This window comes from Brassica napus, chromosome A8 (assembly GCF_020379485.1).
Source record: "Brassica napus cultivar Da-Ae chromosome A8, Da-Ae, whole genome shotgun sequence".
Lineage (NCBI taxonomy): Eukaryota > Viridiplantae > Streptophyta > Magnoliopsida > Brassicales > Brassicaceae > Brassica > Brassica napus.
Genome location: NC_063441.1, coordinates 12028191 through 12051969, shown reverse-complemented (window position 1 = coordinate 12051969; position 23779 = coordinate 12028191). Strand labels below are relative to the sequence as shown.

General features: G+C 37.2%; 2 long non-coding RNA genes and 1 other non-coding gene across 3 annotated transcripts; 1 reads left to right on the top strand and 2 right to left on the bottom strand.

Moving 5' to 3' along the window:
• Window positions 1–117: 117 nt before the first annotated feature.
• Window positions 118–4097, bottom strand: LOC125577342. Its single transcript, XR_007315783.1, has 2 exons — window positions 1377–4097; window positions 118–1250 (listed from the first exon to the last, which is right to left on the bottom strand). It is a non-coding gene; the product is annotated as an uncharacterized LOC125577342 (long non-coding RNA).
• Window positions 4098–7232: 3135 nt separating this feature from the next.
• On the bottom strand, window positions 7233–12179 carry LOC125577341. Its single transcript, XR_007315782.1, has 2 exons — window positions 8520–12179; window positions 7233–8251 (listed from the first exon to the last, which is right to left on the bottom strand). It is a non-coding gene; the product is annotated as an uncharacterized LOC125577341 (long non-coding RNA).
• Window positions 12180–23252: 11073 nt separating this feature from the next.
• LOC125577538 lies at window positions 23253–23359 on the top strand. The gene has a single exon (XR_007315946.1). It is a non-coding gene; the product is annotated as a small nucleolar RNA R71 (small nucleolar RNA).
• Window positions 23360–23779: the final 420 nt, after the last annotated feature.

The following is a 23779-nucleotide window of genomic DNA, read 5'->3' as shown; positions in this document are numbered from 1 at the left end:
ATTTTTAGCATATGAAATGAAATTTAAATTTTCTGATTTGATTTTTTGATTCAATTCCGGTTTGGTTTTCGATTCTCGTTTATATACCTAGACCTAGTTGCTTTAAGCTTTTACACAAACACACAAAAGAGACTATTTGAAAATAAATATCTAGAAAGTATAACAATAATCTGTATGCAATGGGTATAAAAAAGAAATGCGGGCTTTCCTCCCTCATGAACTAACAATACTACAGTAACTTAAAGACTCTTCTTTTGGAATAGATGGATCTGGTCTCCCTCAAGTACTTCAAGCATTACCCAAAAGAGTAAACATCAGACTTCCCAGTCAATTGTTATCTTGTACTGGTCTGGATCAAGAAAATGAATCTTCCTATACCGTCGTACTCACACGTGTCTGGTCAAGATCTGGACGTCTTAAACAATCCAAATTCTGAAACTTTGTCCATGAAATTCTCATCGAAGAGAATGTTATCATACTTCATATCGCGGTGGATGATACCTCTTGTGGAATCTGTATGGATATAGTGCAGGCCTCTAGCTGCACCAAGACATATCTCAAGCTTCTGTCTCCAGCTCAACCTTGGGTGATCCAAGTCATGCACAATGGTCCTCTTATTGTTCTCACTGAGTCACTGCAATGCCCGATTAAAGAAACCAAATGCATGTGTATGAACTGGGACAACATTTCGATCACTGTCCTGAATTTATTGATGTAAAGCTATAGCTGGTTAGTATATGTATTTGAAAAAAACCATTACCTTCTGTGGTTGAAGATTCTTACGGTCCAATCAGATTGATTGCTTCTGGTGGTAGACCATATAATTAAAAAAGCCTACTTTCCTCGTTTGCCTTGTATCTCAAGGACCTCCTGCACTCAAAAACAGAGAACAGTTTGATTCAATTAATTTTTAACACATTGAGTCATTCGTTAATGCAAAAGTGGAACTTTTTGTGGAAGTAATTCTTGATTGTATTACTGATGAAGCGCTCAGGTGCTTAATTTCATTTTCCCCACGTCCCAAATTCTCGATACCACATCATCATCACACCTGAAAAAAGAGGAAACTTAAAAGATTAATATGTGCCTCCAAAAATTCATATAATTCAGAGACTCATGAAGAAACAAGACTTCAAAAGATGCTAGCCTTCTTTTGACACTAAACAGAGTTGGAGTGTTGTCAAGCAGTGGGTTTCTTTTGGGAAGTTCCTCTTCTTTGGCGTTTAGCTCTTCATTTGCTGCTGCTTTTCCTGGAAAAAATGTAAATAATAAATATTAAGATACAACTTTCATATGTCAATGTGTTTAGAAAATACGAACGTAGTCATTTTGTTATAATTGTAATCTGAAATCATCTCACAGACAAGAACACATACCTTCCTGAGCCTCTTTATTTATTTATCTGGTCTAGTTCAGCCATAAGAGATCCAGTCTCATCCTCATCATCGTCACTTTCTTTATATCTAAGAAAGACAACCAGATCGTAAGATAACTCAAAGGAAATTGCGAGTCTCAGTTGATATAAGTCATCAAAAACTCTCAAAAAGGAGAACACTGAAGCAATTGCATATTCCCAAACCAGGGCTCTGAGGAAAAGCATTAAATCTCAAGCAAAGAATCTTTAGAAGTTTAAAGCACAAAAGATGAACTGCAATAGGAAGGAAAGAATGGAAAATAGGTACCTATCATCATCAGAATCATCTTCAGAGTCCCTTTTAGAGCCTAAAAGCAGGATATCAAAGTTAGAATTTAGAAAACATATAATCAAACTACATGTATCCTGTGACATATAATCAAAGAAAAATTTTAATTTCTCTAACCTTCGAGTAATAGCTGATTCCCTCTCCTGTAGTAGCTTTCAACTAATGACAAAAAAAAACACATTAGTGAAACGAAGGAAGAATCTTTACAAAATCATATTGAAAAAGGCTTGAAATTTATCGTCTCACTCATCACAGTGAGATTTTTCTTTGGAAGAAAAGTTTCTCCTCTCACGCTCTTCAAGTCATCACGAAATTTCTTCTTCTATAGAACGTCAAGAACTGACCTCGGAGGTGTTTGAGCAACGGCCTGCTTTCAGATTTGCGAGAAGAACGTAGGAAGTCGACATAGTGGGCGGTGATGCTTGGCAGAGTATAATCTTTGAGAAATCTTAGCGGTGGAGCTGTTCATGGCATCTAACGGAGACATTTATAGTCTGAAGTCGTACCAAACTCAGACATGCATCGCTTACCTTCGTCGCCAATTAGAATAAATAAATGAGGCGGAGTGGGAGGAGAGGTATGATGGTGTTAAATGCTCATTTTAATGGTGGACTTAAAAAACGAATCTGTTACCCAGAGTTTTCATCGGATGGAAGGGAAGCGAAAGGATTAGGGCGTCTCAGTCGAGGATCATAAAAACTTAGTCAAACACGGGCCCATGCATCTGATACTTATAAAGACCAAATTAAAATAAAAACCCATTCACCGAGAGACGAAAATTTTAGGAGTCGAAGGTTTAGATGCCACGTGGCGTAAAACGCCCACCTCTAAAAAAGGACGTGGAGGGCTAAGGTGAGAGAAAAGTCTGTTTTATTATTATATATTCTTGTCAATGTCCGGAAGATCACTTTGTCCACCCTTTTCCATAATCACCTACAAGTTTCAGTTTCTAAATTAAAACACATTAATGATAAACTAAATTTAGATAAAAGAAAAAATATAATGCGTACAGGGATTCGGTCAGGGTACTTCTCTCTCATTCGAGTAGCTTCACCCATCCTTGCTTCTGTGCAACAAACAAAAAAAGGATTATAGTCACAAAGCAAAGCATCAAACAAACATAAGAACAAAGCTACCATTTGGTAAAGATTATGTAATCTAAAAGGGTTAAGAGACTATTTAGTCTTGCTTTAGGGCCTGACTGACTGGTGTAACTGCAGCGGTTGCGGGTGGGTTGCGGGCGTTTATGGATACGGACATTGCAATTTTAAATGTTATTAAGAGATTTGTGTGCGTTTGTGAGATAATTATGACTGGTTAACTACCAAATGTAGAAGTGATTTAATAATAAATTAATAATATTTATATATTTATTAAAAATAATATTATATTATTATAATAAATATCAAATTATATTAATCAAATTATACTATTAATTTTTTTAAAAAATTTGCCCTCCTCAAGCAAACAATAGCTACAACCAACTTTTAACTTTCATAGGTTTAGAGCTGTTTGAAACAGTTTGGAACGGTTTGAAACAGTTTGGACGGTTTGAGTGAGTGTTGCAAAACATCCACAACCGTTATCACCCGTAAGCGCAGCTTTTGCGGTTGATAAGAAGCAATATTAGAATCGAAAACACGAAACAAGTTTTGCCAAATTTAACTTTTAAATTTCATAGGTTTAGAGCTGTTTGAAACAGTTTGGAACGGTTTGAAACAGTTTGGACGGTTTGAGTGAGTGTTGCAAAACATCCACAACCGTTACCACCCGTAAGCGCAGCTTTTGCGGTTGATAAGAAGCAATATTAGAATCAAAAACACGAAACAAGTTTTGCCAAGACTTATGATCAGAATCAAAAACTAAAAAACTTTTTTTCTCTAATTAAAAGAGGGAGTCAGCTACGAATATGCAGCTAAAAGAAGAAAAGAAGATATGAGAGACTAACCGAGAGGACAAGAAAGCTTGAAGGAACTCTTAGCCATGGCGATTAGATTGGAGTCTGCAAACTTCAAGCAAGCAAAGATCATAATTTGAAAGTATAAACAGGGTCGATGATTCACTAAAAGAAGAACCCTAGAACAATAACCCTAACATATTGAGAAAGAAACATATCTAAAGAAGAAACTGTATACTATTTGTCGAAACTAGGGCTCGTTGATGAACAAGGGTTTGTAGTAGAAAAATATGTAAGTGGAAGCGGTTATGTGAGCAGGAAAACGAAATCTGTTAGGTCAAGAATTGTTGCTGCTCTCATACCATGAAATAGGAAAGTGTTATTGTTATTGATGTACTTATACAAGAGACTGAATCCTAAGTCTAAGGGGAATATGTATATGGATAAATACAAGGTATTAGTTGTTATTATCTTATACTAGAGATTTTACCGCGCTACGCGCGGTTTGGTTGTCTATAAAATTTATTAATTTTTTAATTGTAAACTTAAACATCAAGATTTAATTAACATTTATTTATTTTGATATAATTTTAACAAAGTAGAATGAATGTTTTGAAAGATTTATAAACTTTTGTTTAAAATATCATTAATTTATATTTTAATATATATTTTAGATGTAAACATAGTTTAAATTTAAATTAATATTGTAGGAATCATGTTTTAATATTTTCTATTATTTTTATGTATCATATATCTGTTTATACATCATCTGATTTTAATTTTAAACTATTATTTGAAGGATAGGTAAATAACCTTCATTTCATATACATACACACACATATATATATATATATATATATATTCTTAAATATGTAATCATTTTTGAAAACTTAAATATTTTTAAAGTTTGATGACCAATAAAAATGATTGAATAAATCATTAAACTTTAGAAACTAAAGTTTACTTTCAATACTAAAATTTGTTTGGTATTTATTATTTTGAAAATAAATATTTATTGTATGAAATGTGATATGTGTAGGAGATTTCAATATGTAAACAATGCCATATTTAATACTATATGAAAGTACTCTGGATAGATAAATGCATTTCACATATGCAGATATATTAGTCATTCGTATTGTGTCGAAATATATAACCTCGTAATATTGTTTGTATGTTAGAGTAGAAACATACTTCCATTATTATTTTAAACAACTCAAGATGGATTTGGAATAGCAGAAATCAAAATTAGAAATTTCCTAAAATTTGCATAACGTTCTGAAAATGCATTGATTGGTGATGCTTTAACTTAAACTAATCCTTACACAAACTTTTTGGTATAATATTATAATAATGATGTAAAAATATAATCATATATAGACTGGAGGTAATAGTTTTAAAAAAGTTATTTGTAATGCGTTTTACTGAGCGTAATCAAAAGCGACAAACATATTTTAATCTTTTTAGTGTAATAGTATATGATAATCTGTTTCAATAGTACACCCCCGCAAGCTACAAAGTTTCATTAATTATTTTCTTTAGTATATACAAAGTTTCTAAGTTTTGACAGAATTTTGGACATAAATGTTAATTTATTTTGATAGAAATTTATACTACATTTAGAGAAGAAATCAAAATTCTTTTTGAGATAATTTTTAGTTAAATACTTTACTGAATTTTAGTTTTAAATTTATAAATATGATTCTTTAAAGCTTTGAACGAATGTAAGATAATGTTTTCATTCAGGTAGTTAACGTTTTATGTTGTTTATCTGAAAATTATTATATGAAATAGTAGATATTTTTATGCGCTACACCTAACTTATATATTTTAATGCGCTACACCTAACTTATATATTTTAATTTGTTGCAAATATATTATATATTTTTTTTTGTTTATTTATTTATTTAATGTTCCTTTTTGTTTCTATTTTCTGTAACATTAACTTAATAATTTATTATATTCATTAGTGTTTTTGCATGTAAATGTTAATCAATACTATTAAAAAGGAAGGAGTCTAAAAAAATCTACCTATAAAAGTTGTTTGGACCATTTCATTTAACTCATTATTTTTTGGTCTTACCTTATATTTATACTAACAATATGTTACCATATATTTCTCTAACAATAATTTAGTCAATTCTTTTATTTATTTAAATCTTACTCCTAAATCCTAATCATTACTATTACTATATTTATCATTTTAATTTTTAATCGTAAAAGCATTGAAACTAATGTTTTATATTATCACTTTTATCATATAATATATGATTTAAATCAAGATAAATTACAAGACATATGTGTACATTCTAACTTCCTCTTTCGTTTATAATAAAGTAATCATATCATATTTAAACTTTCCCACTAAAATCTCATATCATATGCTAAACTTTCAACCATCTATAGTTTGATAATATTTTCATATTTAAAAATGATTTTTCTGAATATTCATGTTACCTTCACAAAAATGAAGAAATTCATTGGTTCTATTAAAGCTAACTTGACTTCACGATATCAGTATTGATTATTCAAGATTTTGAAAATTATTTCTTTAGATATTATACTTTTATATACTTTTCACTTAAAACGAATCAATACTATTAAAAAGGAAAGAGTTTTAAAAAATCTAATATAAAAAAGTTGTTGGAGTTATGTATAACTATTTATTATTTTTCTGATAATACATTAATCATTCTAAACATACAATATTTTAAATATTTTTAACAGATCTTAATATTATTTCTTATGATACCTTTACTCAGAAAAATATTTCATCAACCATGTTTTTGTACAATAACGTTAAAAATAAATCTGTATCAAAAGGTTGTTGGACCTGATATGGACGTAATGAGTCCACATCTGTTCGGGTATTTAAGATCCTAAAAGAATTTGAAATATATGAAAAATCTGAAACACGAAAAGTATTTGAAACTCCAAACAAATACCAAAAAAATTCAAATACCTAAAAATTTAAAATCTTATTCAAAATCTGACACGATGAACTGAAAAATATCCAAAATTTTATCCAAATACCCAATTTTTTTTTTAATTTGAGAAATTTACCTGAAATCAAAACTTTAATCGTAAACCAAAAACTTAAAAATAATATCCATAATACCGGAAAATATTCGGAATATCCAAATATACCTAATAAACACATATTTATGATCAGGTCTAGGGTAAGATCCGGACTCAAACAAAGACCTGCGGATCAAAAAAAACCCAATAGGTTATCTTCTCTGGACCTGAACTAAACCTATAATTTTGGGTTGGTTCGGTTTGTTTTTTTTGATCCGGATGTAATTCTCATGTCGAAAAGAAACTTACATATAAAATCTCAAATAAACTAATTTGTAGATTATATAGCTATTAAAAATTATGTTTTTTGATATAATAAAACTTTGTATTATAATATAATCCAACAACCCCGCGCTTTCCAAGTGCGGGTCAAAATCTAGTTAGTTTATTAATATTGAGAGTGTAATGTTACTACATGTAGACATATTTTTTTAAGTGTATTATATTTGGCTATAAAAGAAGAATAGTGCAACAAACATAATGAATGTTTTTCCAAAAAAAAAAGCATAATGAATGAGAGAAAGCTATCTCTAGGTTCGATTTATATTTTAGTATATTCTTATAATGTTGATGTCTATTTAGTTATCATGTAGGATCGTTTAGTATTTTTTTAACTTCTGATTTCATATTTTCTGATTTTTAATAATATATGTGGATTTATCAAATTTGAGTCAGAGATAAGTAAAATATTTTTTCTCTCTGTTGGAAAAAAAGCATTCTCTTGGGATCCTGTTGCAAATCACATTGTCTGTTTGCTACTTATAGAGTCAATAAATTCTCGTATTTTTTTATAAATGTGTCTTGTATTTGGAGTAGTTTTTCAAATTTCCTGAAACTTGTTCAAAAAATTAGTTCACTTAGAAGCAGTGTATTTGAAGTAGCATTGTCTCTTTTCTAGATGACACTTTGCTATTAAGTATGTATCACAAACTGCATTTTTAGAAAGCGATTTGTCTTAAGGAAAAAAAGAAGCAACGATGTTAGAAGCAACGTGTGTCTTAGACATTGTGCTCTAACTCCTTTATATTTTCGGAATCCTCTATGATTTGCTACATCTGGAACCATTTGCAGATTGTTATTTTCTGTGATGTGAGTAACATTTCCTTTACTTTTTCAATAATCTTAACTTATAGTGTTTACTATGCATAGTGAATTATTTGATTGTACGTGCAACCGTCATCCTTAAAATGCTTTTCCAAGGTTCGTGAATTAGTAGAAAAAACATTACACAATAACTACGACAAATTATTTCTGACTTTTCGAAACAGACTTGTATCTATTATTTACAATATTTCAAACTTAATTTGGTTCGGGAACTATACTATTAAAGAAAATTCGAGTTCTTGTTTATCAGTAAGAGCAGTGTCGTTCGCATATAACTGTGTCAAACCATCACGAATCCTGATAACATTCTTACAAAACACATCAATAAAACAAAGGCACAAGAATCAAAGTGTCAGGGGCTCGGAAGAGTTCTACAGACCTTCAAAACATTTGGGGCAAAGGTGGAGGAAGAATTTGAGTAGGATGACCTCTTCCTTTGTCTTGTTAAGCTGCAGTAGAGAGCCCTCAACTGCAAAAAAAATATCCGTCGAACATTAAACATACATAGAATTCAAAGGAAGTTAAGATTTTGTAAATTAAGGGGCAATTTTAAATTTTGTGGTAGGAAACTTTTGAGAGCTTAGTAAACAGTTAAAAAAAATATGATAGATATATATGTCATAGAATAACTTTAAAAGAAAAATCATAGAATTTAGGTCAGTTTTGAGATACTAAAAACAAAGCAGTGACTATTCTACAATCCTAAAGTGATGCTAAATTGTTTCAGAACAGATGACCTGCCTCCTCAGCTCTCCTTCTGATTTGGTTGGTGTAGCTCATCATCCTAACCTCAACACTCAATACATGAGAACAGGAAAACATGAATTTGATACATGACTTAGATGTAGATCACGTCAACTGATAAACTGAAGAGAAGGAAACACTAACCGGATGTAATCCACAAACTGAATTTCTACACTTTCTCAATTTTCCTGTCAAGATCAAAACACTCACAGTCACAGGTGTAAAATTCAGTGTACAACAGAAACAACCAGAAATTTATCGCAGCCAAGAACACACCGTCACTGCCAGATAAATATTAAATCCAACTATGCTCTGAACCCAAGCAGATACAAAACAGAGTAAGAAGCTTATCAATGGCTCTCAAAAAAGGTAAGAGTAACCCAAAACACAAGCATGTCAAATCTGCTAAGGATTTAAAAATACATAATTGATTGCAAAGAATGTTGAAGATACGACTTTTCACGGATCTTTCCGCTAAACATCCAGCGAAAGACTCCTCCAGTGCCATTATCTTCCCCAAAGACATAAGAGCTTCCATGAAAGAGTTTGACCAACAAATGTCAGATCAAAAAGAAGATCACAAACTATACGATGTAACTAATTTTTCTTTTATCAAACTTCCACATTCACCAATATTTTGACCTTCGTTGTTTCCAAGAATACAATAGATGTAGAGTTATGAGCAAATGGAATAGACATCATGTAAAGGAGAGTCCACCGCTTCACGAAACATGCTTTCACAATTTTAAATCCTTGAAGCAAATAAAAGAAAAAGTCTCACCAAGGTGATGTAAAGATTTTGATTGATAGCCCATTTATTATTTCACGGTTTCTGATTCATACGCCCTTCAAACCAATTTCCTGCAGTGAGCCTAAAGGAGTCGCCATTTATTCAGAAAGGGTGAAGCTTTCGTTGAACCCACCAACTTCGTACGGAGCTAGTACCTGAGTGAAAAAGACAGTGGAATTTCGTGTCAAAAACTACAAATTTCTTCAAAAGATCAAAAGAAAACAAAAATATTTAAAATCTAAATAGGTGATACCCAACAAATATGATTAGGGATTGAACTTCACCGCCATCACTCTATATTTATATCAAATAGGGAATGAGTTGAAAAATGGAGTCGTAAGGTCATAGCATTGAATTTATTAATGCAACTAAATGAGGAAGAAACCGTTGTAAAATTGCAGGTAGGAACCGAAGAGATTCGTGGGATAAGAAAAATTTAATTCAATAAAGTTGTAAAAATCAATTGTTTTTCTGATGTGTCAATTTGATTGGTGCTGAATATTTGGCTGATGTGGACACCCTTACCATTAAGTATATTGTGCTTTTAGTATTGTTAGATATTAAAACAGAAGTCACAACCTTGATTCATGTGTGATATTTTAAAAAATGGACCCTTTAGATGTTTCATTTATTTCTTAATAACATTTTTTAATCATTAATGGATCATTTAATATAATATCAATCGAATATCATAACAACTCTATCATATATATCAGCTCAATTTATGAAATGATACAAGTATCACATAAAATAAATTAAAATATGTCATCAAATCATGAGTGAACTCCTAACTATGTCAAAACTATGTAGCACATATGAACTTGTCGTGCTCTCTAATGACCATAGTTCATCACCTTAAGAAAATATTATAACAGAAATATTAAATCACCTAATAAATATATACAGAACCATTATTAAAATGAATCACTTTAATTTTTTAAAAATCTCTGTTATCTTAAAATGAACTCCTTATGGTGTCATGACTTCTAACAAATAAGAAGTTGTGATCTCTAATTTGGATCTATCGTTCATCACAAACGAATGAGGATTCAATTTTGTTTTTCAATACTTTCCAGTCCAGTTACTCAAGTACCTCAAATCAATGTAATATGAAATTTTGTTTTTTTTTTTTAAATTAGTCTATCATAACATTGAAGTGTTGGATTTCCTAATACATGATTCATATTGATCATAAATTCATATTAGTTCATTTAAAAAAAACCCAATCGTACCTAACCGGTTCATAATAATGTTGACTATACAACCGATTCTAAAAATATATATATATATATATATACAACCTAAGCCACCAATTTTGAAAAACAAAAATCTGTTACAGTATAAGAATATACCTAAACAAAACGATTTATATGCCATAAACATTTTATATTTGTTTATAAATCAGCCATAAAATCCTCATAATGTATCTTAAATATATATTTTAACAGTAAATGATGAGCATAACTAAATCAAGTAAATCTTACCTATTAAAACATATCCATAAACGTGTTCTATTTTATTTTAAATTCACAAATCAGTTATCCTCAAATTCACATAATCAATCTATGCTTATTTACTTTTAATAAATCAAACCTACGGCAACTAAATTATTATGTTGTTACCATAAAATCCTCATTTTCTTTTCCTTTTCTTTTTAAAGCATTCAAGCTTATGGTATTAGTTTTTATATTTGACACAAAAACCCAAATCCAAAGAAACAAACAGAATCCGATAAAAAAAAAGTAATATTGAACCCGATTTTTTTTATTAAACATCCAAACTGGTTTAGATTTGAGGTATTTATAAATCGAAATTAAACACGATCCAAAATATTTTAGATATCCGAAATAGATTTTTCTATTTAAATATATTAATTATTTTTAGATTTAGTATATAAAACTGGTTTACTATATGGCTAACTAATCCACGCAATACTAAAACCGTACCCTTTTAATTACGGTTTACAAAACCACCATAATTTATCTTTAAATTAAATTATCTTTTATATTTTGGTTAAGTACGTGATGTTTGCAATATGGTTTGATTAGAATTATTTTCATATTTTGGCTTTGGTGTGTCTATACTACCGGTTAACCAATTATACCAACATTAAACATATCTTAATTCTTACCCATTCTAATTTTCAAACCACTTACAAGTTGTGTGATCTAATTCAAAATTAATATTTTCTTCATTATAAATCCATATCAATCGTAGGTTTGATTCAAATTTTTTTTTTCTTTTGGTTTTGATGTGACTATACTGTCGGTTAACCAGTTAAACCAACATTATACATATCTTAATCCTTACCCATACTAGATTTAAAACCATTTATAAGTTTTGTGATAAAATTCATTTTTTTCTTCTAAATAAACCTATACCAATCGGTAGTTTTGAAACAGCTACAAAATTTGTGATCAAAGTCAAAAATATATTTTTCTCGAAAAGCAAGTATAATCATAAAATCAAATTAGTTGTAATATCTTTTAACTTGAAAATCAAGTATATAGGAGCAAAATATCTCAATAGATACGATTTTTCTAGATTTCTTGCTTGAGGCTTGCAACTTCTAATATTCTAACGATATATATCAAACATATGTGCTAGATTTCACTAATTGCCGTTAACTACTCAACAAATCTACTATATTTTCCATAACAACTAATACATAATATCGTACTATTTAATGTCTATTAATTATAGATTTCAAAGAATATACTCTCTACAATACCCTAACTATTTAACCATCTATAAATAACGATGCTAAGAATCATACTTCGAAATATTACGATATTTTCGAGGTAACAATAAAAAAATATTTACCAATCTTTATATATAATTACGAGTTGATGTTAGGAGTTTTCAAGGCTCCTAAGACAAATGCTGTAGTATAAATGATTGTCGAACCAGTTCTGAGAGATACTAAAGCACCGAGAATGCAAGTAATCACTTAATCTAAGTGCAACCAATGATTTAGATGGGTTTTTAACTATGACTAATTAATAGGAATAACTAAACGATACTTTCTTAACTATTGGAAAAGAGAACTCATGGATATAGGGATTAGACATCGGGTGATCAAGCCTCGAACTAAAGATGGCAAACGATCAATCAATCTATTAACCTTAAGCTTAGACACAATCCTAAACAAACTCTATGTCTAGATGAATGTTCATTTACTTAACACAATTCAAGCATCAAATGTCTTTGGTTGAATATATGAAAGCAATCATTACTAACAAGTCTATTAGCTATCTTAGCATCTTTAACAACAAATGTCTTTGGCAAGGTATGCTAAAAGTCTAGGAGAGTTATCTCGGGCATTTCATCGAACACCTTTCGGGTGAGAAATGCCTAAGGATCAACAACTGAGTGGCCAACTCAGAAGATGCTTTATGTTCACTCTACTAGCAAGGCAATATGAATGATCTACACTAAAACATCCTAGTTCTAACCTAATCACCCTTAATCTCCCTAACCCATGAATTCAAAAGGTGATTACTCACTAATCTCCATGATTCCTCTTAAACCCATGGTGGATTTCAGATTAATCATGCAGAGAAACACAAAATATAAATAAGAACACAGAATTTCAATAATAAAACTGATCAATTGATTCAAAGAGATCACTTTCCAAAGGTTTTTGGTGGTTTTTCTAAGAACAAAAAATGATCCTCCCCCTGGTGGCTTACAGAGTAATAAAACATAGGTTTAGAAAATAAAAACGTGCATAATGAAATGACCAAAATGCCCTTGAGAAAACACAAGTTCGAGCAGAAACAAAACACGGAGCGACCTCAGACTGTCGCTCCGACAAGTCGCTCCAAGCTTCGGGAGCGACCTCGCTGTGTCGCTGCGAGAGGTCGCTCCGGGCTTGTTCTCGCGTCTCCGGGTGGTGAATTCGCGAGCGACTTCTTCCTGTCGCTCTGGGACGTCGCTCCAAGCTTCGGGAGCGACTTCAGCACGTCGCTCTGGAAGGTCGCTCCGAGCTTGTTCTCGCGTCTCCCAGTGATGAAAACGCGAGCGACCTTGCTGTGTCGCTCTGGATGAGTCGCTCCGGGATGTGGTGCACAGCGACCTCATGCCGTCGCTCCGAGAGGTCGCTCCAGCAGTGCTCGTCCAAAGCTCACTCTAATCACCTCCTTTTGAGCTCCAAATGCACTCAAATGTCTCCAGAAACTCCATGTGGTGCTCAACTACCTGATAGAGACATATGTATGCAAAATGCAACCTAGACATGGCTAAATCCTAAACTATATGATGAAAATGCACATGAATAAATGGATAAAACAATGTAAATATGCAAGATATCAACTCCCCCAAACTTGTTCTTTTACTTGTCCTCAAGTGAACTTTCTAGAACTTGCAAGGAGAGAGGTTTGAAGGTGGGAGCTCATAGCCAAAAGAAACACAACTAGCAAATATAATTAGCACACTCTCTTATTACACTCTAGCTTCTCTAGGCCTATTCAAATCCTTTTGTCTCTACACTCATCATCAAGCATCCACACATTCAAATCAACCAACTATCACATTCATTAAGCACAAAACATCAGGTGAATTCTTGCAAATGGTCGATTGGTCCAAGTCATTTGGTTGGGTAAGGGAAGGCTTTTATTCAAGTGATTCAAGAGGTTCAAAACATATGATCTTTAAGGTGGTTTACTCTCAAAACAAGTAGCCTTGACATTGCACATAATATATCTAAGAAAGGGACCAACTCATGCATACAATGCTCAATCTCCATTGTTCTACCCTTTTCCCAAACATACAATTACACAATCATTCCCAAATGTCAAACCCAACTCACATCTCTCACCAAAGGATCTTAAGAACTTTAACTCTTCCTTTTTGAAATCTACAAGGGATTTTTCTACAACCTCAAAACATTTCTTAGCTCTTAACAACTTTGCTAGCCCCCTTTTCTTTCTTTTCTCTTTTTTTTTTTTTCGATTTCTTTTCTTTCTTTTTTTTTTTTATTTTTTTTAGGTTGGGGGCCAAGACTTTTCAAAACTAGAGCTAGAGGTTCTCTACTTATCCCAGAAAATCAATTCACTTAAGCACAAAGAGTCTATCCATTTTTACTTTTCATTTCTCCCAAATCATGATCACAACACTCGCCCTCCCACCTATAGCTAGACAATAGAGTGTCCAATCTAGCAAAAATGAAGATCAAGCATTGTCGTTCCCGATACTCTCAACATTATGCGCATGTAAGACTTTCCGAAGAAGGCCTCACTCATCAAACAATGAAAGCTTAAAAGGAAGGAAAGGTTTTGGGAGTGGTCTACCACTAGAGTTTGTCAAAAAGATTGGCATAAAAGATGTGACAACTCAAGTGTGTATAGCCATGACTCAGTACACAAAGGACCCTAAGCAAGAAGTATTAAGTTCATTCAGTTCAAATAAGGTTGTAGTTGGCTTCAAAGACTGAGTTTCAGCAATCAACAAGTTTCAAGAAGAGTTTTCAAGGCTCGAAACATACAAGTCTTTTCGAGAGGTGCATGGCTACTCAATGGTGCAACGTAGTGTTCTTTACAAGGCATTTAAAATCATTGCTCCCTATGCAAGTGAATGCAACCTATATGCTCTAGACTCTCCTAATGGTGCAAATGATGCAAACTAAATGAAAAATCCTTTTTTTTTTTTTATGCAAATAGGCGTGCAATGCATGACTCAAATGAAACACAATCAAAGCAAACATGATCAAATGCTTGGTACCTCCCCCAAACTTGAGTTACACAGTCTCTGTGTTGTCAAAGAAAGAAGGAGATACCGAGAAGAAAACTAATATGCAGGAATGAAATGATATATACAAGGGAGTGAGAGAAGTACCTCCTATGGATAGTAGGTAGGGGCAGATGCCCCAGCATCGTCGTCGTCAGGAGGGAAGGTGGTGTAGTACCCACCGGATGCTGTACCGGAGCCTCCATACCATGGCTGGCTCTCAACCTCGTCAATCTCGTCCTCACTATCTGAAGAAGCAAGGGATGGGGATTTGTTGCCGGAAGTGGAAGGTTGAGTGGGTGGGTTTCTCCACTTACGCTGAAGCTGCGCAGCAGTGAGGGGGAAACCAAGAGCATCAGGCGGGGGTGGAGGTTGGGGGTTTGAGGTGTTCGCGAAAGCGAAATCAGCTGAGCTACATCCAGCTATTCCTCCCCTAGTTAAAACATCAGCTACTTTCTTCATGAACTTTGCTGAAGTCTTTGCCTGCTTCTTCACGGTCTTGCTGAGTGCCTTGCACTTATCCTTGAGCTTTTCTATCGTTCTGTCCTGAGCTTTGTTCCATCGCTGGAGGCGACCAATGTGGTCATGAGCATCACGGAGAGCTCCAGGAGGAAGGACTCCGTCATGGGGCTTGAAGTAGTAGCGCGGAGGTCCATAAATATGCTCAGGGGTGTCTGCTACAGGTGGTTCAGGTTGCACGGGGACACTCCTTCTCCTTGATGGAGCTGCTTGAATTGGATCGAGAGGCCCGTGTTCTCCAAGAAAGTATTCCTGGGGAATGTTGAAGCTGATAGCTCCAGGTATCTCTAAACTCGTCAGGTTCCGGTTTGGAAGAACCACCTCGACTGGCTTGCCGTACAAGTAGTAGTGGTAGACGTAGTCTTTCCCGTACATCCCACTGAAATAGGTGGCAATCCTCAAGTAGGTGCCATCAATGAACCTAGGCCCCGATGCGTCCTTTCCCAAGGGAACATTCAGAAATTGGAGCAGTGGTGTGATCATTCCGCCTATCCCTATCTTTGGGCGCGAATCAGTGGTGTACCACGCCCAGTCTCTGTAGTGTTCGAGACGGCCCACGAAGAAACTGACCACCCCAAATGTAGCATAGATATCAGTGCTGGGAAGGGGTAACACTCCGGGTTGAGTGTAGGGACGGATAGCAGGGCAGAGCAGTCGCATGTCTTCCTCAGTAACATTACCAGCTTGCTTCCGTGGGTAGAAAGCATGGACTAGCAATGTGTGGAGGTAGCGTACAGACGGGTGTCGGATGTGTGAGTTCTTGTCAGCCCCGGTGGAGTGTCTGTTTCCAGTGATCAACTTCCAAAGCTCTGTGGGAAGGTTTTCACATTTGGGAAGGGAGTGGTCTTCTAGGTCTTGGAACCCCATCACTCTCCCAATGTCTTTGAAGTTCATGTTGTACTCTCTTCCATTGACCTTGAAGCTGATTTTTCCCCATCCTTGCCTCACATGCGCCGTGTCGTGGTAAGTGACCACAAGAGAGGAGAGGAACTGACAAGTGACATCCTTGTAGAAAGGATAAGCCATGGTGAGGAGTTTCGGCATCTTCAAATGCCCCAGCATTGCCTCAATATCAGAGTCTAGACCCAACTCCTTCAGTAGGTTGAGGTCGGCGAACCTTGTTGGAACCCAGGTGACTCCATCCTTCAAATGATCGTACAGCTCCTCTACAGATGGAGTTTTCGCCCTATCTCGATCAACAGCAACCCCTTTGCCCTTTGACATCTTGGCTTTCTTCGTAGGTGCTGGCTCATCATCACTCTCAGTTTCACCTTCCTCATGGGTGGGAACCGCTACACTTTTCCCTGCCCTCTTCTCGTGTTCTTTCGATTTCCTTGCAGCCAACGTCTGTTGTCGCACAGTCCGCTGCGTTCCTGAGCCAGTTGGCTCGCTGGTTAAAGCTTTTCCTCTTTGTGCAAACTCTTGACTTTCGGCTTCTTGCCTCTCAGCTTCCAACCTGCCCTTTGTCTTCTTAACCATTTTCACCTGAAAAGTTACAAACTTGGAAAGGGATAAGTAGATGGAAGTGAAGAAAAAGAAGACTTTGCAAGCGAACATTTTGCAAGAATGAACTTAACAAATGAATTTCTCAGTTTAAACTCAAGTTCAGCACAATGCAACAATGTGACATCTTAACGCATCTAAAACACCCGCAAACACACCCAATTAAGGTCAAATTCAAAATTCCCCCAAATCCATGAACCCTAATTTGGCCAAAGTGCAAATTAAACTCAATTTCACCCTTAATTCAACAACCCAACTTGATAGATAAGCTTTCCCTAGTCTATTTCACCACAATCTAGCAAGAAAATGACCAAATTTCGACTTTCAAATTCTAGGGTTCATGGACCTACGAATTTGAATTTAAAAACTCAATACCTTGCTTTGGATGAAAGGAAATGGTGAAAGGGTGGTGAGGAATAGACTACAGGGGCGAAAGCTTGGATTTAGAAACAAGAACTAGTTGATTTGGGTGAGAATTTAGGAAGTTTTGGGAATTTTGGTGGGGGTGAGTTTGGAGAGAGTTTGTGAGTTTGTGAGAGGAGGGGAGAGTGAGAGAGATGAAATCGCTGGGGTTGGGGTAGGTTTAGGGTCGTCTGGTTCGGTTTAGGGTGGTTAGGATCGGTTTACTTGAATTAAACCGGGGTTTAGAGTTAGCAAACTTACCTGAACCGGTGCGGGAGCGACGTGAGGGTCTCGCTGGGAGAGGTCGCTCTCGAGGCGTTTCCTCGCGTCGCGAGTTGATGAAAACGCGAGCGACCTCGGAGTGTCGCTCCAGAAAGCTCGCTCTGAGCTGGAGCGACCTCGAGGTGTCGCTGTGAAATCTCGCTCCGCGTCAGTTCTTGAGTGCCCGTTCCGTCGAAAACGCGAGCGACGTGAGGGTGTCGCTCCCATAATGTCGCTCCCAGCTGGAGCGACCCTTCGACCTCGCTCCGAGACCTCGCTCTGAGGTGATTGTTTTCTCGAGACAACGACGAAACCGCGAGCGACTTCTAGGTGTCGCTCCCATAACCTCGCTCCCAGCTGGAGCGACCTCGAGGTGTCGCTGTGAGACCTCGCTCCCACGCACGACTCCTTCTCAAAACTGAACCGATCAAGTACCTGCATACAACTTCTCTCTCTCCTTTTTTTTTTTTATGCAATAAGATGAGAAATGAAAAACACCAATGCAATATATACAAGGATACGCATGGGACTTCCTCCCAAGTGAGCTTGTTTAAAGTCCCGAGCTTGACTTTGCCTTCCTTTTAGATTAGGCCGGGGTAGGATCAGACAGTGGAGTGGAAACTCCATCTTCCTCTGGTGCATTGGCCATGTAGAGCTTAACCCTTTGTCCATTCACTGTGAAGTCTCTTCCATCAGTGCTCCACAAGACTATTGCTCCATATGGCCTAACCTCCTTGATCTTGAAAGGACCGGACCACCTTGACTTAAGCTTTCCTGGAAACAACTTCAGTCTAGAGTTGTAGAGAAGAACTTGGTCTCCTTCTTTAAACTCTCTCTTCAGGATATTCTTGTCATGGAAAGCTTTAGTCTTTTCCTTGTAGATTCTTGAGTTCTCAAAAGCATCCATTCTTATCTCATCAAGCTCGTGTAGCTGGAAGAGCCTTTTCTCCTTAGCACTCTTGATGTCAAAGTTCAGCAACTTTATTGCCCATAGTGCCTTGTACTCAAGTTCCACTGGCAGATGGCAAGCCTTCCCATACACTAGGTTGAAAGGTGTAGTGCCCAGTGGTGTCTTGTATGCTGTCCTATAAGCCCAAAGTGCATCGTCAAGCTTATTGGACCAATCCTTCCTTGTAATCCCCACAATCTTCTCCAGAATAGATTTGATCTCCCTGTTAGAAATCTCAACTTGTCCACTTGTTTGGGGATGATAAGGAGTTGCCACCTTGTGCTTCACACCGTTCTTTTGAGAAGTCCCTCAAGCAGTTTGTTAATGAAGTGGGAACCTCCATCACTGATTACAACTCTTGGAACTCCAAACCTTGGGAAGATGATGCTCTTGAACATCTTGATTACAACTCTAGCATCATTGGTGGGGCTTGCTATGGCTTCCACCCATTTGGAGACATAATCAACAGCCACAAGGATATATTTGTTGCCAAAGGATGATGGAAAGGGGCCCATGAAGTCAATACCCCAGACATCAAACACTTCAACTTCAAGGATTGGATTTTGAGGCATCTCATTCCTCTTGGTGATGTTCCCTCTTCTTTGGCAAGAATCACACTTCGAAACAAAGGCTTGTGTATCCTTGAACATGTGTGGCCACCAGAATCCAGCTTGTAATACTTTTGCAACTGTCTTGAAGGTGGCAAAGTGTCCTCCATAGGATGATCCATGACACTGTGCAAGGATCCCATCAATCTCCTCATTTGCAACCACTCTCCTATAAAGCTGATCTTTGCAGAGAATGTAGAGGTAGGGCTCGTCCCAGTAATATCTTTTCACATCCTTGTAGAACTTCTTCTTGGCATAGCCTACAAGATTCAAAGGCTCTCTTCCTGTGGCTAGGTAGTTAACCAAATCAGCATACCAAGGTTTTTTCTCCTCTGTTGCTTTGACCTCTTCCAGCTTCCTACCAGTCTCACAAACTGCTATCACTGCTTCGATAGCCATGATCTGCTCTTCAGGAAGTCCTTCGTCAATTGGGACACCAGACTCTATCCTCAACCTGGATAAATGATCAGCTACTCCATTCTCAACTCCAGGTTTGTCCTTGATCTCCATATCAAACTCTTGGAGCAAAAGCCTGGGTTTTGCATCTTTCTTGGCTAGAAGGTGTCTCAAGGCAGCATGATCTGTGTAGACAATGACTTTAGACCCAACCAAGTAACTTCTGAACTTCTCGAAGGCAAAAACAATTGCCAGCATCTCCTTCTCTGTTGTGGCATACCTCATTTGAGCATCATTGAGGGTTTGGCTGGCGTAGTAGATCACATGAGTTTTGCCATTTTTCTTCTGCCCCAGAACAGCTCCCACAGCATAGTCACTGGCGTCACACATGATCTCAAAAGGGAGATCCCAATCAGGTGGCTGGACAATTGGGGCACTAACGAGTTCACCTTTCAGCTTCTTGAAAGCTTGTAGACATTCCACATCAAAACTGAAAGTAGCTTCCTTGCACAGCAGCCTGGTCAAAGGTCTAGTGATCATGGAGAAGTCCTTGATGAACCTCCTGTAGAATCCAGCATGACCAAGAAAACTCCGGATGTCTTTCACTGTCTTTGGTTGAGGCAGACCAACCATAACATCGATCTTGGCTTTATCCACCTCAATCCCCTTCTCTGAAATCTTGTGTCCTAGCACAATCCCTTCTTTGACCATGAAGTGACACTTCTCCCAATTCAGCACAAGGTTGGTGTCCTCACATCTCTGTAGGACCCTGCACAAATTTGACAAACAAGCAGAGAACGAAGATCCGTAGACAGAGAAATCATCCATGAATACCTCCACAACATCCTCAATCAGATCAGAGAAAATTGACATCATGCACCTTTGAAAGGTAGCTGGAGCATTACATAGACCAAATGGCATCCTTCGATATGCAAAGGTGCCATAGGGACATGTGAATGTCGTTTTCTCTTGATCATTGGGATGTATGGGGATTTGGAAAAATCCTGAGTACCCATCAAGGAAACAGTAGAATGGGTGATTTGCAAGTCTCTCTAGCATCTGATCAATAAATGGTAGTGGAAAATGATCCTTTCTAGATGCAGAGTTTAGTTTTCGGTAATCAATGCACATTCTATGACCTGTGATGGTTCTTGTTGGTATCAGTTCATCGTTGTCATTCTTGATCACAGTGATACCACCTTTCTTTGGTACAACATGCACAGGTGATACCCATTTAGAATCTGAGATAGGGTAAATAACACCAGCATCTAGGAGTTTAAGAATCTCTTTCTTTACAACATCCTTCAGGTTAGGATTTAACCTTCTTTGATGCTCGATAGAAGTCATTGATTCATCCTCAAGATGTATCCTATGCATGCACAAAGAGGGTGATATCCCCTTGATGTCATCTAGTGAGTAACCTATTGCCTTTCTAAATCTTTTAAGTGTTTTCAAAAGTTCAGATAGCTCATTCTCAGTAAGTTCACTACTCACAATGACAGGGTAAGTTTCATTAGGACCAAGGAATGCATACCTTACACCATGGGGAAGAGGTTTAAGCTCCACTTTAGGTGCCTTTAGTTCACTCCAGTCATCCTGCTGGTTGTCCTCTCGTTGAGTGACTGAGACTTGTTGGTGAACCATCTGTGGAAGCTCCTCATACTGGTCCTTACTGACAAACGCCTGGTGTGAATCCAGCATCATCCCATAGGCAGTACTCTCCAGGTTCTCGATCACCTCAGCCTCCTTCTCTACAGTTAAAGCATGCTGTAGAGGGTCCTCTAGTGACAACTCTTCTAGGAGTTCATCAGCAAGGGCATCCATCTCTTCGATGTAGAACACTTGGCCCTGAACTGTTGGCCTCCTCATTACTTCCTTGATGTCGAAATGCAGAACGTGCCCTTTACCCAGATGGAGATCAATCTTGCCTTCTTTCACATTAACTATAGCTCCTGCTGTGGCTAAGAAAGGTCTTCCAAGGATTAAAGGGTCTTGAGCTTCTTCACCCATTTCAAGCACCACAAAGTCTGTAGGGATCTCATAATTTCCAACCATCACTGGGAGGTCCTCTAAGATACCCACAGGGTACTTCACTGAACGATCAGCCAATACCAGAGAAAGTCTACACTTCTTGTACTGAGTGAAACCCAGCTTCTTAGCAACAGATAGGGGCATCAAGCTGACACTAGCTCCCAAATCGCAGAGACATCTATCAAATACCATAGGCCCTAGAGCGCAAGGTAATGTGAAGCATCCAGGATCTTCTAGCTTCTTTGGAATGACCAGCCTCTGAATGATAGCACTGCACTCATGAGTGAGAATCACCATGCCCTCCATCTCTTTCTTCTTTGCAGCTACAGCATCTTTGAGGAACTTGCTGTATTGAGGGATCAGCATGAAAGCATCTATAATGGGCATTGTGACTTGGACTTCACTCATTTGCTTGTCAAACAAAGCTTTGTACTTCTCTAGTAGCTGCCTCTTAAATCGACCTGGGAATGGGAGCTTGGGTTCATAGGCAGGAGGAACAAAAGAGTTCTCACTTGCAGGAGAGACGACTTCACCATCTTTAACTGTTTTCTTCTCTTCTCCAACCTTTCCCTTTCCTTTTGCTTCCACTATCTTTTCCAAGATCTCGTCATTGATCTTCTCATCAACAATCACCACTTCATCATCTATGGTGATGGCAACCCCCTCACTTTGTTTCTCAGCATCCTTGGTGAGAGTTCTCTGAGGTAACTCCTTACCACTTCTAAGAGTGATAGCTTTCATGGTTTCCTTTGGGTTTTGCTCAGATTTACCAGGTAGAGAACCTTGTTGGCGATTTTGTTGAGTGTTCATGGCAGCAAACTGGTTCTCCAAAGCTCTGAACTTGTTGTTGAGCTCATTGTAGCTCCCATCAATCTTTGAGTGAAGATTCTTCAACTCATAGCCAACATGCTTCTCACTTCTTGTTTGAGACTCCAGGATTTGTTTCAGTAGAGCATCAGTGCTGCTGACCTGAGGAGTGGAGGTAGAGGGATTAGATTGTTGTTGGGAAGAATGGTTGCCCTTGTTGTTGAAACCAGGAGGAGGGTTCTGCTGAGGTTGATAACTGCCTTGCTGATTGTTCCGAGGCTGATAACCACTCTGCTGGTTGTTGGAATAGGACTTCTGTTGGTAGTTGTTGTACTGAAAGTTGGGTTCTTTCTTGTACCAGCTACCATTGTTGTTGATGAAACACAGCTCTTCCTGACCTTCCAAACCCTCAACTTCATGGACAACAGCTGGTGTTTCTTGGCTTGGGTTGCCGACAAAGTGCAGCTGCTCTTGGGTAGCTTTATCAGCAAGGAGGATGTCTATCTTATCCTGTAGAGCCTTCAACTCCTTCCTCGTTTGCTTATCCTCAGTTCTACTGCTTCTGTCGTGGTCTCCACTGTAGACTGCATCACTCTTAACCATGTTGTCAACCAGCTCCTCTGCATCCTCCTCAGTTCGCCCCAAGAAGAACCCATTACTAGCTGTATCCAGTCTGGCTCTGTACTTAGGTAAAGCACCACGGTAGAATGTGCTCAGCAAACTCTCCTTAGAGAAACCATGGTGTGGGCATTGAGCTTGATAGCCCTTGAATCTCTCCCAGGCTTCACTGAAACCTTCCAAGCCCTTCTGTTGAAAGCTGGAGATCTCGTTTCTCAGCTTAGCAGTTCTTGAAGTAGAGAAGAACTTCTCCAAGAATGCTTTCTTGCAGTCATCCCAAGTGGTAATGGAGTCGCTGGGTAGAGACTTCTCCCACTGACGTGCCTTATCCCCCAAAGAGAAAGGGAATAGCTTGAGCTTTAAAGCATCTTCGGACACACCATTGGTTTTTGACAACCCACAGTAGCTGTCGAACCTGTCCAAGTGATCAAATGGATCCTCGAGAGCCAAGCCATGATACTTGTTGTTCTCGATCACGTTGAGGAGTCCTGACTTGATCTCAAAGTTGTTGGCTGCCACGGCGGGTGCTCGGATTCCCAATCTATGACCATGAATGTTGGGACGGTCGTAAGTGCCAATGGGGCGAGCTGCTCGCTGTTGGTTAGGTGGACCATTGTTGTTAGCGCCATTGACGCCTGCATC